Here is an 18,403-nt window from a genome sequence, read left to right as displayed (position 1 = left end):
TAAATAGGTTATTAAATAATTTTATTTTAAATTTATAAATATATTTAAGAAAAAAATAGTAAATAAGTTCTTAAAAAAGTTGTGATAAAATTATAGATCTTGAAAAAAAATACATACTTAATAAACATTTGAAAAATTACAATATAACAGTAAATTCATCATAGGTCTTTCACAGAATGAGATGAAAGATTGGGAATGATGAATTGTGCCAACATTGCAATTTTCAGAGACTTAGCATTTCCAGTTTCAAAAATTTACTTGATACTTTATCTTTTTTTCTTCAAGGATATGTAAATTTATCACAAGCTTTTTCAGTTGCTTACTTGTTATTTTATTTTCTTTAAAGACCTAAAAGTCTTGGTCATCCATTTGTAGATAAAATGTTTTCTATTGGAACACTTCATGCTGTTTTAGACATTATTTGGAATTATCCGTAATTTTTTTGCTTTTTCCATTAGTATTTTTTCAAAAAAAAAATTAGGATATGTTTAGTTTGAATTTTTATTTTATTTGTTCTATTGTTAGGATTTTGTAAATGAAAAAAAAAAACATTAAAATAATAAAATTTTATTTTCTGTTTTCATCTTATATTTTTATTTTTTCACAAAATCTTGAAAGTTAATAATACTAAAAATAGAAATATAAATCAAACACATGTATGTTTAAATTTTATATTTTCTTTAATTTTTTTTCTCTCAGAATTACTTGCTTGTTGGTTCTAATCCAATAATTTTGTTAGATTATTTCATTCCTGCTATTTATGTTGTCTCAAAATATCTTATTTATAACATTATTCATATCTTTTAATACTCATCAATGGAAAAAAAACACCCATAATCACCATATCTTTTGGCATATTTTGCTATGCTCTTTGGACTATTCTATATAAGGCAAATATCATCCGTATATATTACTCGAATTAGATGCTTTAAAGTAAAAAATTTGATAAAATAATAAAGTGAGATATTAAATTTTGTAAAATATATGCTTTATTATCTTACTAAACTATAAATCTCGAATTCCAAACTTAAATTTGAGACGCGTAATAATTAATAGGCAAAATTAATTACATAGCTGCCACTTTGTCAACATTGGTGTAAGCTTGATATTGCTGATTGGCAGTGACAGTCTCCTAGACAGTGATGTTCATCAGCCAAAAAATTATGTGACACACGATAATTAATTTTTGATTATCCATTACGAACCGACTACCGACTGCAAATAATTATATTGATTTATTTGTCAAAGTAGATTTTCAGTAATCTTTGGATGTTTGTGTCGTTTTAATTGACTTAAAAGTCGTTCATAAGGATATTAAGCAAGTATTTTTTTTTAGCTACTCTTTAAAAAAAATTCACAAATAGAATAATTTTATTAAAAAAAGTTATAATTAAGTTTTAAATGTATTGATTGTATAGAAAAATATTTCTTCTAAGGGTAAGTATGATCCATCGATCCAATATATGATTCCATAGGTTATGGCGTCAATTAGCAATCATACAATAAAAGTAAAGAACAAGTCAAAGATTCTTGTTGCGAAATAAAACAATCAAATGCGTACTGGTACTGATGAACATATAGAATGTCAATTAATTTGCAGGGAATCAAAGCGAAGAGAGATTAGGAAAATAATTGTTTCTTTGTCTAATATCTTAACTAGTTGCTGGAGATTTATTTTAATTTCAACCAATATGTTGAAGCTGATTTGATTTTGGAGGCGGGTATTTTTAGGGTTTTGCCAATTAATGCTCCAAGCCTCCAACTTGGAATGAATCAATTGTCTTAGTTTAGTAAAATTTTTATTTTTTAAAAGTAGTTTATAAAAGTTAACTTTTAAAAAGATGGTTTTTTAATTTTTTTTTTTGAAAAGAAGAGTTCAACATAGAAGTGGAGCAATGTAAAATAAAGACATGAACGATAAGAACATAACAATTCCTATGTCATCTCCGGTATTGCCATCGACAACATGAGTTATTTACAACACCAATCCTTGACATATAAGAATGATTGTTTCACACAGTCATCAATCTCTGTTGTCTTACACTAAAAGATGGCCTCATTTCTGCGTAGCCAAATAGTCCAAATAATTGAGAAGAATCCAATTAGCCAATACTTGCGCCTCTCTTTATGTTTGATAAATTAAATTAAAAATAGTTTTTAATAAACACAAATGATATCAATTGTATTTGGTAAAATAGCTTTTAAATTTTAAAAATACTATAATAGACATAAATATAAATATTAAATTTAAAAATTAGTTAACATATGAAGTTATATTAGACTTATAAATTTTAAAAAATACAAGCCAATTTTAAAAAGCTCTATTTTAGGTGTTTTTAAAAGTACTCCAATTTTTTAAAAATTATAAACGCAAGTACATGATCTTTTTAATTTACTAAACACAAATAAAAAACTTAAACTTTTAAAAAACACAAATATCTTTTAAAAAATTTTTTCCAAATCAAACCTTAGACTCATAGTTAAATAGTTAATGAATAGAGTAAACAAATTTGCATGTGTCTCCACTTTGAACCAAGCTAGCATTCATCCTTTATTATGGGTATGGCAAAATATCACAGATTTTAAGGGCCAAATAATTGCATCAATTAAAATAATCTAGCCCCTACATATCCTACCATGGCATGGCCTAATCGACAGGATATAAGATCAGTTTGAATGGTTTTTGAAGAAACAAAAAGTTGTTTTTTATTTTTTTTATAAAGATTTTTTTAATAAAAAAATATTTCACATTTAAATAAATTTTTAAAAATAAAATTTCAATATTAAGGATTTATTTTATTTTTAATTCAAAAACAAGTATTATTAAATTTTAGACAAAATAAATAATTTATTTTTTTAATAAAAATAATATTCTTAAAAAATTATCCAAATGTAGACAAAAAATTTAATAAAAATATTTTACTTTTTAAAAAATATTTTTTTTTCACTCAAGTGAGCTGATTCAAACCAACACATATTCTTGACCTTACTTAGGCATGATTTGGTGAATCTTTTAAAAGAATCATTTATATATTTTAAAAGAACAAACACGCCTTATTTTTTTATTCCGTATTTGATAAATAAAAAAATTACCTGCTTGAGTTTGTGATTTTTAAAAGTTAGAATTGTTTATAAAAGTATTCCTCATAAAACTACTTTTCCAAAAAATTTAAACTAATAAATTAAAAGAAAATATATAAATAATTATATATCTTTAACAAATTTCTCACGTAAAAATCTTTTTTAGATTTGTATAATTCTTACGTATAAAAATCCAGATAAATAATAAATAATTAATTAATAATTAATAATTAAATGAGAACAAAAAAATTATGAATTTAATATTTATAATTCAAAAAAAATGTCTGTGAAAATTTAATTTGAAAAATAAAATGTGAGTGCAAAAATATAATCAATTGCGGAAAAATGCGTATCAGCGTTAAAATTAATTGTACCGGCTTAAATCTGTCCGATACTGCGAGTAATAAAATTAGAATTGTAAAAATAGCAAGAAAAATATTTAGAATAGAAATTCGGATACTTATTTTAAAGATTTTGGTCTAAGGTAGGGCCAACCGGCTCAAAATTGCAAATAGGTCCATGTTGTAATCCTCATTTCATCACTATTCACTCTCATTTCAGTCTTGAGACTGAGAGAGAGCACGTAGAGAGGAGAAGAAAGGAAGAGAGCAAACCCTAAGTTATTATTCACTATAATTTTCATCTCTCATAACTTTCAATCTGTAGTTCCAATTGACGAGCCATTTGTGGCTATGCATTGTTCTCCTCATCCTCTTCAATTCTATTAACTATTGTGGTGAGTAAATCCGAAATTCTTGCTCCATTTTCGAGTTCCCCACTGAATTCATGTTTTTAGTATATGTGAGTTGAAATTTTGTGATTTTGGTTCTTTAGGGGGTACTCTAGCATAGATTTCAAGTGGGCTGAGGTGAGAAAGCTTTTTTCCTTTTGAATTTTCTAATTCTATGAACCCTACGTTGAGAAAATTGTATTTTTTGTGTGAATAGCTTAATTGTTGAGAGCTTGGATGCTTGGTTGATATTGGTGTGAATTTGAACGCTTGAGTTGATTACGGAGCGCTTGGTGGGAGCTTGGTGGATTGGTATAGCTTGGATTCGTCCGGAGAGAAAATTCGAGAATTGAAAAACACCGTCGTTGATAAGGTACAAGTTTTGATTTCGGGTAGGCATTATATAAAATTATGTGAATACCTAGGTTAATTGCCCCTAGGTTTTGATGATAAATTATGCGTTAGTACAATTTTGTGCATTGAATACTTGGTGTATAATATGTGTTGGTTTGAATGAAACTGGATATGAGATTATGGATTTATTTCCTATTATGATGATGATTAATGTAAAAATTGGGTCGGATGCCTGATAAAGTAAGAAATTCCTTATTTGGTAAGTTGAGGTAAGAATCGGTGTACCATGTTGTAAATTGTTGGAAATAATGTAATGAGTTGGATGATTGATTTGGTTTGATTGTGAATGTTGGAACTATGAGGGTTGTGTGTTGTTGTTGTAGATGGAATGTACAAAATGAATTAAAATGGGGTTTGGTTAGGCTTGAAATAGTTGGAAATTGGTGAATGAGTGCTTGAAAGGTTTAGAAATAGTATGGAAGTGGTTTGAATCAAATTGGATTGAAGAATTGGTCAAAATGAGTATTTGTGTAAATTGGGTAAGAATTAATTTTTTAACCAACTTCGACGAGGCATAACTTGGCACTTCGACGAGCCATAACTTAGTGTTCGATACTTGGATTTGAATGAAATTTACCTTAAATTAAAGGTGATGATGAAAGCTTTAAATCGGTTTAAGAATGAAGGAAAATAGAATTTTGTAGAGGAAGTTATAAATGATTGAAAATTGATGTTAAAAACCGGATTCTGCAGAAGTTGCAGAAAACTGGGATCGCGTACGCACAACCTATGCATACACACAAAAGCCAAGTCATGCGTACACACAACTCATGCGTACGCACGACCTGCATTTAAAAAATGAACAATTTTTGTGCGCGTTTTCGCGCATACGCGCAAAGGTGAACTCATGCGTATGCACAAGGCATGCGTACGCTGACTGCCCTATTTTTTAGATAATGTTAATTTTAACTGTTTTTTCTTATCCAATATGTGTTTTCACCTCTGTAACCCCTGTTTAAGGTCCAAAACTAGTTTTTAGGCTCTGGAATGAGTGAGAGTATATTGAAGGCATTAAATTAAATTATTCAAAAATCTTAGTGAGAATTTAATTTAGAAAATAAAATGTGAGTGCAAAAATATAATCAATTGCGGAAAAACGCATATCGGCGTTAAAATTAATTGTACCGGCTTAAATCTGTCCGGTACTGCGAGTGATAAAATTAGAACTGTAAAAATGATAAGAAAAATATTTAGAATAGAAATCCGGATACTTATTTTAAAGATTTTGGCCTAAGGTAGAGCCAACTGACTCAAAATTGCAAATGGGCCCATGTTGTAATCCTCATTTCATCACTATTCACTCTCATTTCAGTCTTGAGAGTGAGAGAGAGCACGTAGAGAGGAGAAGAGAGGAAGAGAGCAAACCCTAAGTCATTATTTACTATAATTTTTCATCCCTCATAACTTTCAATTTATAGTTCCAATTGACGAGCCATTTGTGGCTACGCATTGCTCTCCTCATCCTCTTCAATTCTATTAACTATTGTGGTGAGTAAATTTGAAATTCTTGCTCCATTTTTGAGTTCTCTACTGAATTCACGTTTTTAGTATATGTGAGCTGAAATCTTGTGATTTTGGTTTTTTAGGAGATATTCTAGCATAGATTCCAAGTGGGCTGAGGTGAGAAAGCTTTTTTTCCTTTGAATTTTCTAATTCTATGAACCCTAGATCGAGAAAATTGTAATTTTTTTGTGAATAGCTTAATTGTTGAGAGCTTGGATGCTTGGTTGATATTGGTGTGAATTTGGACGATTGGGTTGATTACAGAGCGCTTGGCATTAAATTAAATTATTCTCGAATAAACTTTTGGTTAAACCGGATGACATAGGATTCGTCCCGCCCGCGGTGAGGACGGTGATATTATACCGCTCACGAGTTAATGGAGTTGATAATTGATAAAAGATTGGGATTAATGAACCTAACCTTGATAAATTGATAACGAATTGGGGAAGTTGAGGATTCTCTTCGATTATACGTTTATAGAGGTGAATGGGGATTATGATGAAATTATGATTGAAGTGTGACGGGCACTATATCCCAAGAATGTTGCTCTAAACAACAGATGGGGTTATACAGAATTATGAGTTAGGATTGTGATTATAATGGAATTGAATTGACTTGAGGCTTAGATCAAAAAGCAAGTGATTATGTGAGCATTAGGATGAAAGCTAAGATTGAAAAGTGTGACGGACACTATATTCCAAGAGTGTGACAGGCACTATATCCCGGAATGAATAGACGAGTTGAGGTTGAGTATAACACCCTAATATTCAAATCCTTATGCTCGAGTCATAAGTCAATGATATTACGGTGGTACGACTCTCAAGTGGATTTTTAATATATAAATATAGGTAATTTCGAAAGGAGTATTAATCGAGAAGCCTGAAAAGAGTAGAAATAAAATCGCGAAGACGTATCACTCACGTTTCGACAACAAAAGATAAACCGTGAAGCCGAAAACGATATACGGACAAGGCGTAGAGGAGATTAAGAGATAGGTAACAGATGGATATATATAACATAAGTAAATAGCCACTAGTCGCGACCCGCGAAGTTTAGGCCGGCTAGGGTACAGCATGAAAGTAGATGACAACAGTATATCATAATCTCTCCCAAAGGAAACATAAGAGCCTCTATAGGCAAGTTCCAAAAGAGTTCAATACATAATATAATCTTTTCAAAATAAAGGTGGAGAGATTCTAATCATAACACAAAGTAGAGAAAATAAAGATCTTCGCCGTCTCTCAGACGACCCACAACTCACTTCTGAGCACCTGGACCTGTATCTGAAAAACAAGAGATATATACGGAATGAGAACCCCGGGCCCATGGGTTCCCAGTACGGTAAAAGTGCCAAATAAATACAATGCACTGCAATAAAAACTCACTAAGCATCCTAAACTTCTTCACCAATTATTCATCCTAGGTTCTCGCTAATCCATGAATAGGCAACTGTCATAAGGGAGTGCTAAATCTAATTCATGTTTCACATGTTTCCCAACTCGCTGACTCTTCCACGAATCAGACTCAGAATTATAAGCAAAACCATCACCAGTTGTTCTGCCTCAGCAATTCTATATCAACGCATCATACACTCACCTGGAGCTAGTGAAACCACATCACTGCGTCTACCCAGGGAGCTCCAATTATCTCATTCAATAATCATCATCATCATGAAATTGCATCATCAATTCATCCCATCAAGAACAGCCCTCACACCCACCGACACCAGCATGAGGGGCCTCTCAGTTGTACAAACACAAGCAATACAGGCAAGTAATACACAAATATGGTACAAGTAGAACAAGTAGCATATAGTCAGGTAACATGGCATATATGATGTAGAAATCCAAAACAAATGGCAAACCCAAACAATTCAAACATATGCAAATGATGAATGCCTGCCCTATGGCTGATGATATCATCTGTCAGTTATATAGCCAACCCGACATGTCCTGGTAGCTAACCATTGGACCGAAACACCCCTTGCGGAGCAAGTAGGTTTGAGCTACAACCCACTTGCTACTACCCGCTCAACCCAGAGCCAGTGGAATAACCACTACTGCGGCTACTACCCAGGCGGGTGTTTAAAAGCTCAACCTGGAGCGAGTGGATTCACCACTACTGCCGCTACTACCCAGGCGTCACCATCTCTGACCTGGAGCAAGTGGGACGAACCACAACCCTTGCTACTACCCAGGTATCTTAAGCATTGACCCGGAGCAAGCAGAACGAACCACAACCCTTGCTACTGCCCAGGTATCTCAAACATATATTCATTCAATCTCAATTCATATTATAAATCCTCATTGTTATGAAATCTCAAACATTAACCTGGAGCAAGTGGGACGAACCACAATCCTTACTACTACCTAGGGATCACAAATACACATTTATTCAAAACTCCATAATTAAACTCATTTATCATAAACATCCTTTCCCGTCTCATATCCGGAGCAAGTGGACAACGCCACTGCCTACTACCCGGGGTCACCCATCACATTTCAACCTTTTTCATTATTATCCATTTAACACATTCATTCATTATTCATATATGCATTTATACTCAGCCATAAACATTAATGGCTTTACCGTAACCCGGCAATAACTCAGCCATCCGGCCCATGGTTCAATCAAGAACCGGCCATTTATCAATAATTATAGCCTTTCGGCTCATGGCATACACGGTACTTCCACCGTCATCCTCCATATCTCATATAATCATATCTGATCATCATTGATCATAACCTTTTCCCTTGCTTCACTTGCAAGTTACCACATCTCCTAGCTCCTTCCTCATTGCTAGGCATACCATAATGATTTAATACATAAGGGGTGAGATCGGAGGCTTAAAAGTATGAGATTTGGCTTTAAAAACTCAAAAATCAACTTTGGCATGAAAACAGGGCCACGCGTACGCGCACTCCACGCGCACGCGTGGATGGCCAAAAACTCATCGACGCGCAAGCGCCATACGCGCGAACGCGCGGGTTGAAAAATATCCAAACGGCGCGCAAGCGTCAGCCACGCGTACGCGTGGGTGCTCTTGCGCCCAGGCACAAAACTGGCACAACCCTGGCACAACTCTCTGGAAAATAGCTGGGCATTTGGTGCAGCGCATCGTCGCGCCCGCGCACACCACGCGCACGCGTGGATGGTGCTTTCTGGAAGAACGGCGCGTACGCGCCAAGTGCGCCTACGCGCGTGGGGTTGTTCTGCTAAAAAATTTTCTAAGTTAAAAGCTGCAGAATTTACAGATTCAACCCCCAATCTTCCGACGGATATAACTCTCTCATTTTAAATCGTTTTTCACCCGTTCTTCGAACGGCATGGACATCCCGGATCCAATTTCATTTCTAAACAGATTTGGCAGAAAACAAAGATCCGTAGTCCAGGTTATGTCCCGTCAAAGTATGCCCAAAAAACATGTTTTCATACAAAACCACAAAGTGCCATTTTCAAAACAAGCCATTTTCAACTCTTTTCAAAATCAATCAAAATATGCCAATTTCAGCCCTTTCTTTGAAATCAATCAAAATATACCAAAATCAACATCAAGCCTCCTCAACTCGCACATTGACACTTTCTCAAACTCAAACACATTTATATATCATATACTCTTCCTCATGCCAAATTTCAACAACACTATTTCCAATCAACCATCATTATACATAATCAATATCGTACTCGCTATCACGTGGCTTCACCCACGAATCAACCTTAATCATTCCTCAAGCATATATCACGACATACATATCTCTAATGCATCATCATACCATCAAGGCATCAATAATCATAATCACATATACGACCATATAATATATCTCAACCAAAACCAACATACCTCATCTATATAATTTCACCCAAATTTACCAAATTCCACACCTTAACTCCTCAAACCTTATTATTCAATAACCAACCCAATCATTCATATATTCATTATCTGAAATTCATCCAATCACTTGTGTCATCATACAATGCACACATCAACTTACCTTTCTTACCTTTTTCCGGCCTCCGGCCCAAAATTCATGGCCTCCGGCCCAATTTCACAATTTAAATGCATAAACCACAAATCAATACTCATTACCCAGTACATCAAATTCTCAATACACCAAGCATACAAGGCTACACAATTCTCAACCCAATCATTAATTCACATTACATACCAACTATGCATATTAGCACCAACCATTTACGCAATCCAAACTTAATCCTAGGGGCATCTAGCCTAGGAATTCTCATCACAACACACGGTACTTAAATGAAACTTAAACCGTACCTCTTGTAGCCAAACCAATTGAGCCTCTTCTATGGAAGTCTTCACCAACCTTAGCTCCAAGCCTCACCAAAGCTCCTCAAGCAATACCAATCTCCCAATTGTGCACCAACATCACCAAATACACTAACATAACCAATATCACATACATACATCAACCTAGGGCTCATAAAAATGACAAATCACAAGGGTTTGAGCACTTCTTACCTCAGCCCATATGAAGTAGGGATAGAACCCACTTAGAATCCATGTTGGAGTATCCTTAAACACTCAAAATCACAAGATTTCAATACTAATTATCCAAAAACGTGTAACAGTGGAGAATTTCGAAAATTGGGCAGAGATGAATGGAATACTCACCACAAAACTTAGATAGAATTGTAGAGGATGAGAAGAGCGACGCGTGGCTGCAAACGGCTCATCAATCGGAGCTCCGTAGCTCAAGTTATGGTGGTTTGAAGATCAAAGAGAGTTAGGTTTTCTCTCTTCTCTTCTCTCTTCTCAAATCAGCGCCCCAACCCTTCTTTTTAGGGTAAAATGAGCTGAAATGCTCACAACTAATGTTTATATATGTTGGGTCTTGGGCCCACTTAGGCCCAGTTCACTTATTTTTGCCCATTGGCCCAATTTTGGGCCAAAACCTTTAAGATTAGCGCTCTAAATCGCACTTTAAATATTTCTACCTTCCCTAATTATAATTCCTCATTTCTTAATCTTATTTACCCATAATCAATTTCCTCAGCTGTAGTACCGGACAGATCTCAGCCGGTACTGCCGGTCAAAATTTCACTGCGCGCTTTTACGCAGAAAACTATGTTTTCCGACTCGGAAAAATTCACTGAATCCAAATATCATATTTAAATTATCAAATTCCAATTGCCAAATCTTCCAACCATATTCGCTCTTATTTAACTTATTATTTAATTAATTTCGGTTAGACCGGGTATTACATTGAGGATTTCCTCTCTCATGGCGTAATTATAATTGAGAAGACATTATGATTGACATTGTGAGGACGGTGGTTTGATCCCGCTCATGGATAGACAAGCTGAGGTTAAAGATTCCCTCTCTTGTTGTGGTGAACAAGCTTGAGGTTGAGGATTCTCTCTCTTATCGTATCGAGGAGTTGGAAACAAGGTTGAGGATTTCTTTCAATTCAATTCTGTATTATTAATTTGATTTTTGGTTATGATTAAGATTATGTTTGATGGAAATAAGATTTGGATTGATGTAGTGAGGACGATGGCTTTGTTCCGCTTATGAATAGGCAAGTTGAGATTGAGGATTCTCTCTCTTGCTGCGATAGACAAGTTGAGGTTGAGGATTCCCTCTCTTGTTGCAATGAGCAAGTGGGGTTGAGGATTTTCTCTCTTGTTACATTAGAAAATTGAATGGAGAAGATTGAGGATTCCCTTCGATTCAATTTCTGGCTGTGGTATGAACGAATTAGGTTGAGGATTCCCTTCTAAAAGATTGAGAATTTTCTTTGTGTAGAGAGACGATATCCGGGTTAGCTACTAAATGTGTCGAGTTCTGCCAGTTTAACCGACAGGTGAGCTCATGGCTAGTAGGGCAGGCATGCATCATTTGCATTTGTGTGTATTGATTGGGTGTGCATCTTGTATTTGGCTTTTCTTGTTGAATAATTGTATCTATATGCTATTTGAGCTAATTGCTTTATCTGTTTTCTCTATTTATGTATTCTTTGTATTGTTTTGTATGTGTTTAAACAACTGAGAGATCCCTTATGCTGACAATGGTGACGCTGAGAGTTGTTCCTGATAAGAATATGGTGATTGGAAGTTTGTGAATAACTGAGTTTTGATATTGAATTACGTACTGAATCATAGCTGATGGACTGTGATATAGAAAAGAGAAAGGATGAGAGATGTTGTGAAGGACTGAGATTATGAATTACTAGTACAGTGAAATTCTTAGCTTAATTACCCTATTTTTTTATTAGTGTGACCCCAGGCTTGGATATAAATTGTTGGAGTTTAGGATTGCTTAGTAAGTTCCTATAGTTTTACATTGTCTTTACTTGGAACTGTTATCTTACTGGGAACCTTCGAATTCTCACCTATTGTAGGATTTTGTTGTTTTCATATGCAGGACATGATGCATCTCGTTGAGCGTTCTTGACTCTTTCTGGGAAGCAAAGACTTTCTTTTGGGAGTTATATTTTGTACCTAGTTTATATATATTCTCCACTTTGTATAAGTAATTGTGTATCCCTCTTAGAGGTTTTACTTTAAAGAAATAGAATTGTATTTTGAGTATACTTATAGTTTGTAATACTTTTTAGTCGGCCTTTTTTCGCAAATCAAGATTAGTACTTGTTATGTATTTCTTTCAAAATTCTATGCGTGTGTCTATATATATATATATATCTTCTATTTTCTGATATCGACGTCTTTATCATTACGGACTCTTAGTATATTATTATATCCTTTGTATATATGTATCAGTACATTTTTGTTTTAGAAATTGTAATATTTTACCACTTTTGATTTACAATTATAGCATAAAAGCTTGTGTGGTAGAATGTTACATTAAATAAGTTTTTTTTTTATTTATCTTATACTATTTTTTTGTTTTTTTGAAGGATCACAAAGATTAAACACTAGACATTTTAATTATAAAAATTTTAATATCATATCATAAAATTATTTTTTTAAAAGATTAAGTCGATAAAAAAGGTACATAAATAAATTATATCTTTTAAAAGTATCTAATGAGAGGTACGTATAATTTGATTGAATCTCCTGGAACTTGAACTTGATATAAGTGGTTGGGGAGGATGAAGATTATTTGGAGAGGAAGTAATTGTGCGCTCAAGTAGCTATGATAAGGGTCTGTCTAAAATCAGCTCAAGTCTTTTGAGCTTATCTGATGCACCATTTAATTTAAAGCATTGGATTAAATTGATAAACGATCTAACAGTTTATATTTAATTTATTTAAATTTATTAAAAATTACATCAAAAGATACAAATCTTTTGATATTTTAAAATTCTCCCTGTATAAAATTTGAGAACTAAACCCTAATTTTACCTGCTTGTTGTCTTCTTCCTCCTGGCCATTATCCTCCGCTTCTTCCCCTACCTTCTTCTTCACCAGATACCTTCATGTTTCAACTCAAATTCTCAATTTCATTCAAATTCCTTTGAATTGTTTCAGACGCAGTGCCTCACCACAACAAGGACCACCTCTCATCCCTCAAATCCTTCTTCGTCCCCTCCTCCTCCGCCCAAAACCGTCGATGATGTTTGAAAAGACATGAACCTAACCCACTGTGACAGAGACTCACCTCAATCTAATCACCGCCTGTTCGAGAAAATGACCATTGAGGCTTTCCTCTAAAAAAGCGTTGCCGTCACGAATGACGACATCACCGTTGTTGCTCCTTTTTATAATCTTCATCCTGTTCCTCATCAGTTCTCGCAGGTGTCCGCCGTGGAAGGCTCATCCTCCTCTGCGACTGAGCCTTTTGCCAATGGGATGCTGCAGTGGCAAGTGGAGTCCCAGCAACCTCTTCAGCATCAGGAGGAGGCGATGGTGGTGGAGGAGGAGTTGTAGCTGCGGTGGCAAAGGGGAAGAGAAGGGTGGTGGAGGAAGCAGTGGACAAGGCCACACTTCAATGAGTCTGCTCCTAGGTTCAGGGAACGCAAACAGGTACTTACCCCCTTTTTTAATTTTTTTTAATGAAGTTTCATTTTTTATATAATTCTATTTGATGTTTGGAAAATAGAGATTCTTGTTTTGGTTTTTTCTAAGGCCATCCTTCTTGTATCTTGTTTGCCGGAACTTTATGTCAGGAAGCCAGAATGCTTAATTGCCATCGTAGAGTTATGTGTGAAGCTGCCAAAAAGTCATTGAAAGAGAAGAAACTGCACATTGGTCCATGGAAGAAGAGTGGATTCATGCAACTAAAGTGGTCAGGCTTCAATCAAACATTGACTTTAGCAAATTCCATGGGTGATATTCCAGCTAATGAACCTTACCTGAGAATTTCTGGTGCTCCTACTGTGCTAGTCACATGAAAGTAATTGAGTTAGGTGAAGGTTGAATCCCAATGGTGGCTTTTGCAGAAGGATTTTGAATTGAGACCTTGTAGTAGAAACTCATAATTTAATGTTTCAAGTTATGTAATAGAAACTCTGTTTTGTGTTGTAAATGGTTTGGTCTAATTTGATCAAGGTCAATTTACGTGTATGAGACATAAGCTTTGCACTATTATCATGATGAGTGCCAACAGATACCAGGAAAAAAAATTAAAGCAAAGAAGCTTTTGCAAAAGGGGTTTCAGTATGTTTTACTTGATACATGTGTCAATGAATCATTCAAATTTTCAAAACTTAATAGTTGACCAAAATTACAAAAACTCAATAGTTCTATACTTCAGGAATAGTTGGTAAAGAAGGCAGCCATTTTCTGCAATCTCGTTATACAAGACTTTCCCATAGTGCTTTCTGCATGATGAAATGAACAAAAGCTCTCTCCCTTTATATAAAGAGCTTTAGGTCAATTTTTTGGTTGAAGGTCTTCTTAACGTGCATGCCATCACACACAATTCATTCTTATTTTGACTTCTAATATATATATATATATATATATATGAGAGCTTCTTTAGATAAGATTTCAAGTTCTAAGTCCATTACTTCTCAAATATTATTATTAACAGAAAGTCAGAAGCCCCTTTTGGCATTAAAATCAGAAGTCCTTTTGTACTTCATTCTTGACACTAAAATACTTTATCATCTGTATTTTCAATTAATATATGAATTGTTCAAATACATTGATTTTCTCTAATAAATCCAAAAATTTATTTAAAAGATATTAATTTTCTAATCTACTAGTACAAAATTTCTGCAGAGGGGATAGGAAAATGCATAAAAACTACTTGGCAAATGACTCCCTAAAGTAACACCATCAATAGTGAGGGAGACACTGTTAGAACACCTAAAAAACCTTGAAGTTTCTAAGCAGCAACTATTTTAGTTGAACACCTAGACTGCAGCCATAACTTGATTGCTTCATTTGTAGTAAAAAACCAGCCAGCCTTATGAGTAGCCTCATGAAATGGAGCATTAAGTTCCCTCAAATGTGATTCGAAGACACTAGCAAAACCTTTATCTGCAAGCTTGTGTTTCCCATCAACACCAACTTTTTCCATACCTAAGGCACAATCAACCATATATATTCAAGATTCTTTGATATAGATCCAACTCTGCCTCATCATCATCATTTGCCCCTGAAATTTAAGCTTCAGAAAAATTCATAAAAACAAGTACCAAAATTGAATATAAACATAAATCCAGAAATTAAAATTATGAACAGAAATCAAACAGCAATAACAAATAAAAAATAGAACATCATGAACATAAACATAAACCCAGAAATTGAAATCAGAATCATACAAACAAATACCACAACTGAATAGAAACATAAACCCAGAAATTGAAATCATGAACAGAAATCAAACAGCAATACCAAATAAAAAATATAACATCATAAACAGAAACATAAACTCAGAAATTGAAATCAAAATCATAAAAACAAATACCAAAATTTTTTAACCCTCATAAAGAGAACCCAAAAAATTTCAAAATAAACAAAACAAAACAACTAATTGAATGAAATGAATTGACTTCAACAAAACAGATTCATACAACAGAACATAAAAGGATAAAAAAAGGAGCTAAATCAAGCAAATTTCATACCCGAGGCTGAGGATCCATTGGAACACTGGAAGTGGAGCGATGAAGGGGGAGACGGAGCACCCCGGCGCAGATGACGATATTGACTCTCTGAGACCCACGCCACCGCTCTGAGGCTGAAGACGAACGACGCGAAGAGAGAAGAGGGATACTGAGAATGAATGAGACAATGAGGTGCTGGGCTGAGAAGAGAAAGAGGATGATACTGACGCCGGGTGAGGACCTGAGACCGGCAACGAATGCTTGATGCACGGCAGAGAACAGATTAATCGTAGAGTAGGTTGTGGTGATTAGTGGGTAGAGAGGCAACGAAGGTTACAGGTAAAATAAATTAGGGTTATCTATTATGAATTCTAAAAATATATGTGGTAAATATAAAAAATTGATAATTATTATTAAACCCCCATATGGGTTATATTTATAAATTAGTTATTGTGCATTTTTAAAAAGCTCAAAAGAGTTGAGCTTATTAAAGACAGACCCTATGATAATGACTAATTGTGAGTTATATAAATAAAAAGAATCAACCACTTTATATAGATATATATTTGGTATTAATAAAAAAATTGGTTATATTGCTGTAAAAAATATTTGCTTATATATTCTATAAAATTTGATTATTTCCTAGAAAATATTTGATTACTCTGATAAAATTGTGTGAACAAAATAATGTTATAAATATACATAATTACGTAGTACCAGCCATTACAAAAAGAATTGTATAAAGTACATTAATATTATGACGATTTTATAAAATCATTGTAATATTGTATCATTGAGCTTTTCCTCCTCCATGAAGCTTCTATGTTTATGGGACACTTTTTGTTTTTGTTTATCTTTTGATTTAAAAATAAAGTACTTCATGGACATAAATAATTAATCACCACATATTTCTATATATTTATATTTGTTGATTCACATATTTTCAACAAAGTAATTGTAAAGGATCTTGGACCATAAAATGAAAATGAAGAAAAAGATTTTGCAGTGATGCAGAGAGGACGACAGAAATTGAAATGAGTAAAATTGAATGAACTTTTGGTAAATTGCATTGTATAAAGCTCATACAATTCACACTCTTATATAATACTTAAATAGCCACTCTAACTGACACTTAACAACCCTTAACAAACTTAGTTAGAGTAACTGACTTGTAACAGATTCGGCTCTCATAATTAGTTTGTGAGAGTAACTGACTTGTAACAGACTCGGCTCTCATAATTAGTTTGTGTAAGTAACTCTAGTTGACTTGTAATTCAAGACACTAATTTTTCTATCTTAATATTAGAGGTGGCAAGTGGAAAAGTCCGCTCCGTCCCGCCAAAAACTCGTCTTTTGGCGAGATGGCCTGTCCCGCCCCACCTAGTGAGGTGATCCTATCCCATTCCATTCCGACTAATTGTGGGCTGGTGGGCTAAGTCTGCAAAGACTCTTTTTTTTTTATTATTATTAACTACGGAATAATATATATAATTTCACAGCTATATTAATAAATTTATAATTTTTAAAGACATAAAAAATTATATTTTTATACTCACAAAGATTAAAGTCTTTTTAATTATAAATATCTAATAAACATAATTATAAACCAAGTTTTCAACCAAAATATAATTATAAATATTGTCTCCAAAGAAAAATAAACATAATCCATAACATAATTATAAAGGGTTAAGTACTTTTTTCGTCCCTAAGGTGTAGGGTGAAAATTAAAATCGTCCCCGACCTTTTTTTGTTATTAAAATTATCCTCAACATTACAAAACGTTATAAAATCATCCTTTTGTCCATAAACAACATTTTTAAGACAATTTTATCCTCTAAAAAAAACTCTTCCCTTCTCCACTAATCCCCAACCCCCTCAGACTTCATCATCATAACCAAGCTTCTTTCTCTCTCTCTTTCTTTCAGTCTCTTTCTCTCCCTCATGACTAACTCCTAACCACCTTCATCATTATCACCGAACCACTTTCTCTTTCTCTTTGTCCCAAACTCTTCCTCTTCATCACCACTAATCCCATTCATCTTCTCATCACCATCACCATCACCATCACCGTTATCACAATCACCATCACCATTATCTCAGAAACAAAGATTGAATCACAACACCATCACCATTATCCACGACGGAATTAAACGACTCTGGGAGGGGGCTGTTGTGACCAAAAAGGGGATGCCAAGTTCAGTTTTTGTCTCACTCCAAATTCGAAGGGTAAAACTACTTTCGCATGTCATGAATGACAGTTTTGATCTTCTCTCATGAAGTTTTTTGCGATGTTTTTAGCAGAAAAATTGTATCAGTGAGTATCTTTGAAAGAGATGATGAATTTTCTTGTAGTTGATTTGAACATCATCCTTTGCATTCACCTGAAGAATGAGAAGGGTGCTAAAGAAAAGAAAAAAAAAAGGTCGTTACTGAGATTTAATAGGGGGCTCTCTTTCTCTCTTTTTCGTTCTTCATTTTTTTTCTTTTTTTTTTTTAATTTTTAAAGAACATATACATGAGTTTTTTTTTTAATTTATGTTGTTGCTAATTTTGTGGATGTTGTTGTTGGATTATTGATTTATTTTGTGGTTAGATTTATGGTGTAATCATAGTAATGATAATGAGGCAGATTTATTTTATTGTTATGGTGTAACCATGGTGATGATGAAATAGGGTTTTATTTTTTTTTTTGGGAGCT

At 33.8% G+C, this 18,403-nt stretch overlaps 2 long non-coding RNA genes across 2 annotated transcripts; one reads left to right on the top strand and one right to left on the bottom strand.

Annotated features, from left to right (window-relative positions):
- Positions 1 to 12,741: 12,741 nt before the first annotated feature.
- LOC112743805 (uncharacterized) lies at positions 12,742 to 14,302 on the top strand. The gene is made up of 2 exons (XR_011871173.1): positions 12,742 to 13,678; positions 13,822 to 14,302. It is a non-coding gene; the product is annotated as an uncharacterized lncRNA (long non-coding RNA).
- A 439-nt stretch (positions 14,303 to 14,741) lies between these two features.
- On the bottom strand, positions 14,742 to 16,200 carry LOC112743804 (uncharacterized). Its single transcript, XR_003172443.2, has 2 exons — positions 15,727 to 16,200; positions 14,742 to 15,269 (listed from the first exon to the last, which is right to left on the bottom strand). It is a non-coding gene; the product is annotated as an uncharacterized lncRNA (long non-coding RNA).
- Positions 16,201 to 18,403: the final 2,203 nt, after the last annotated feature.

This window comes from Arachis hypogaea, chromosome 14, assembly GCF_003086295.3.
Source record: "Arachis hypogaea cultivar Tifrunner chromosome 14, arahy.Tifrunner.gnm2.J5K5, whole genome shotgun sequence".
NCBI lineage: Eukaryota > Viridiplantae > Streptophyta > Magnoliopsida > Fabales > Fabaceae > Arachis > Arachis hypogaea.
This window is presented reverse-complemented; position numbering and strand designations above follow the sequence as displayed.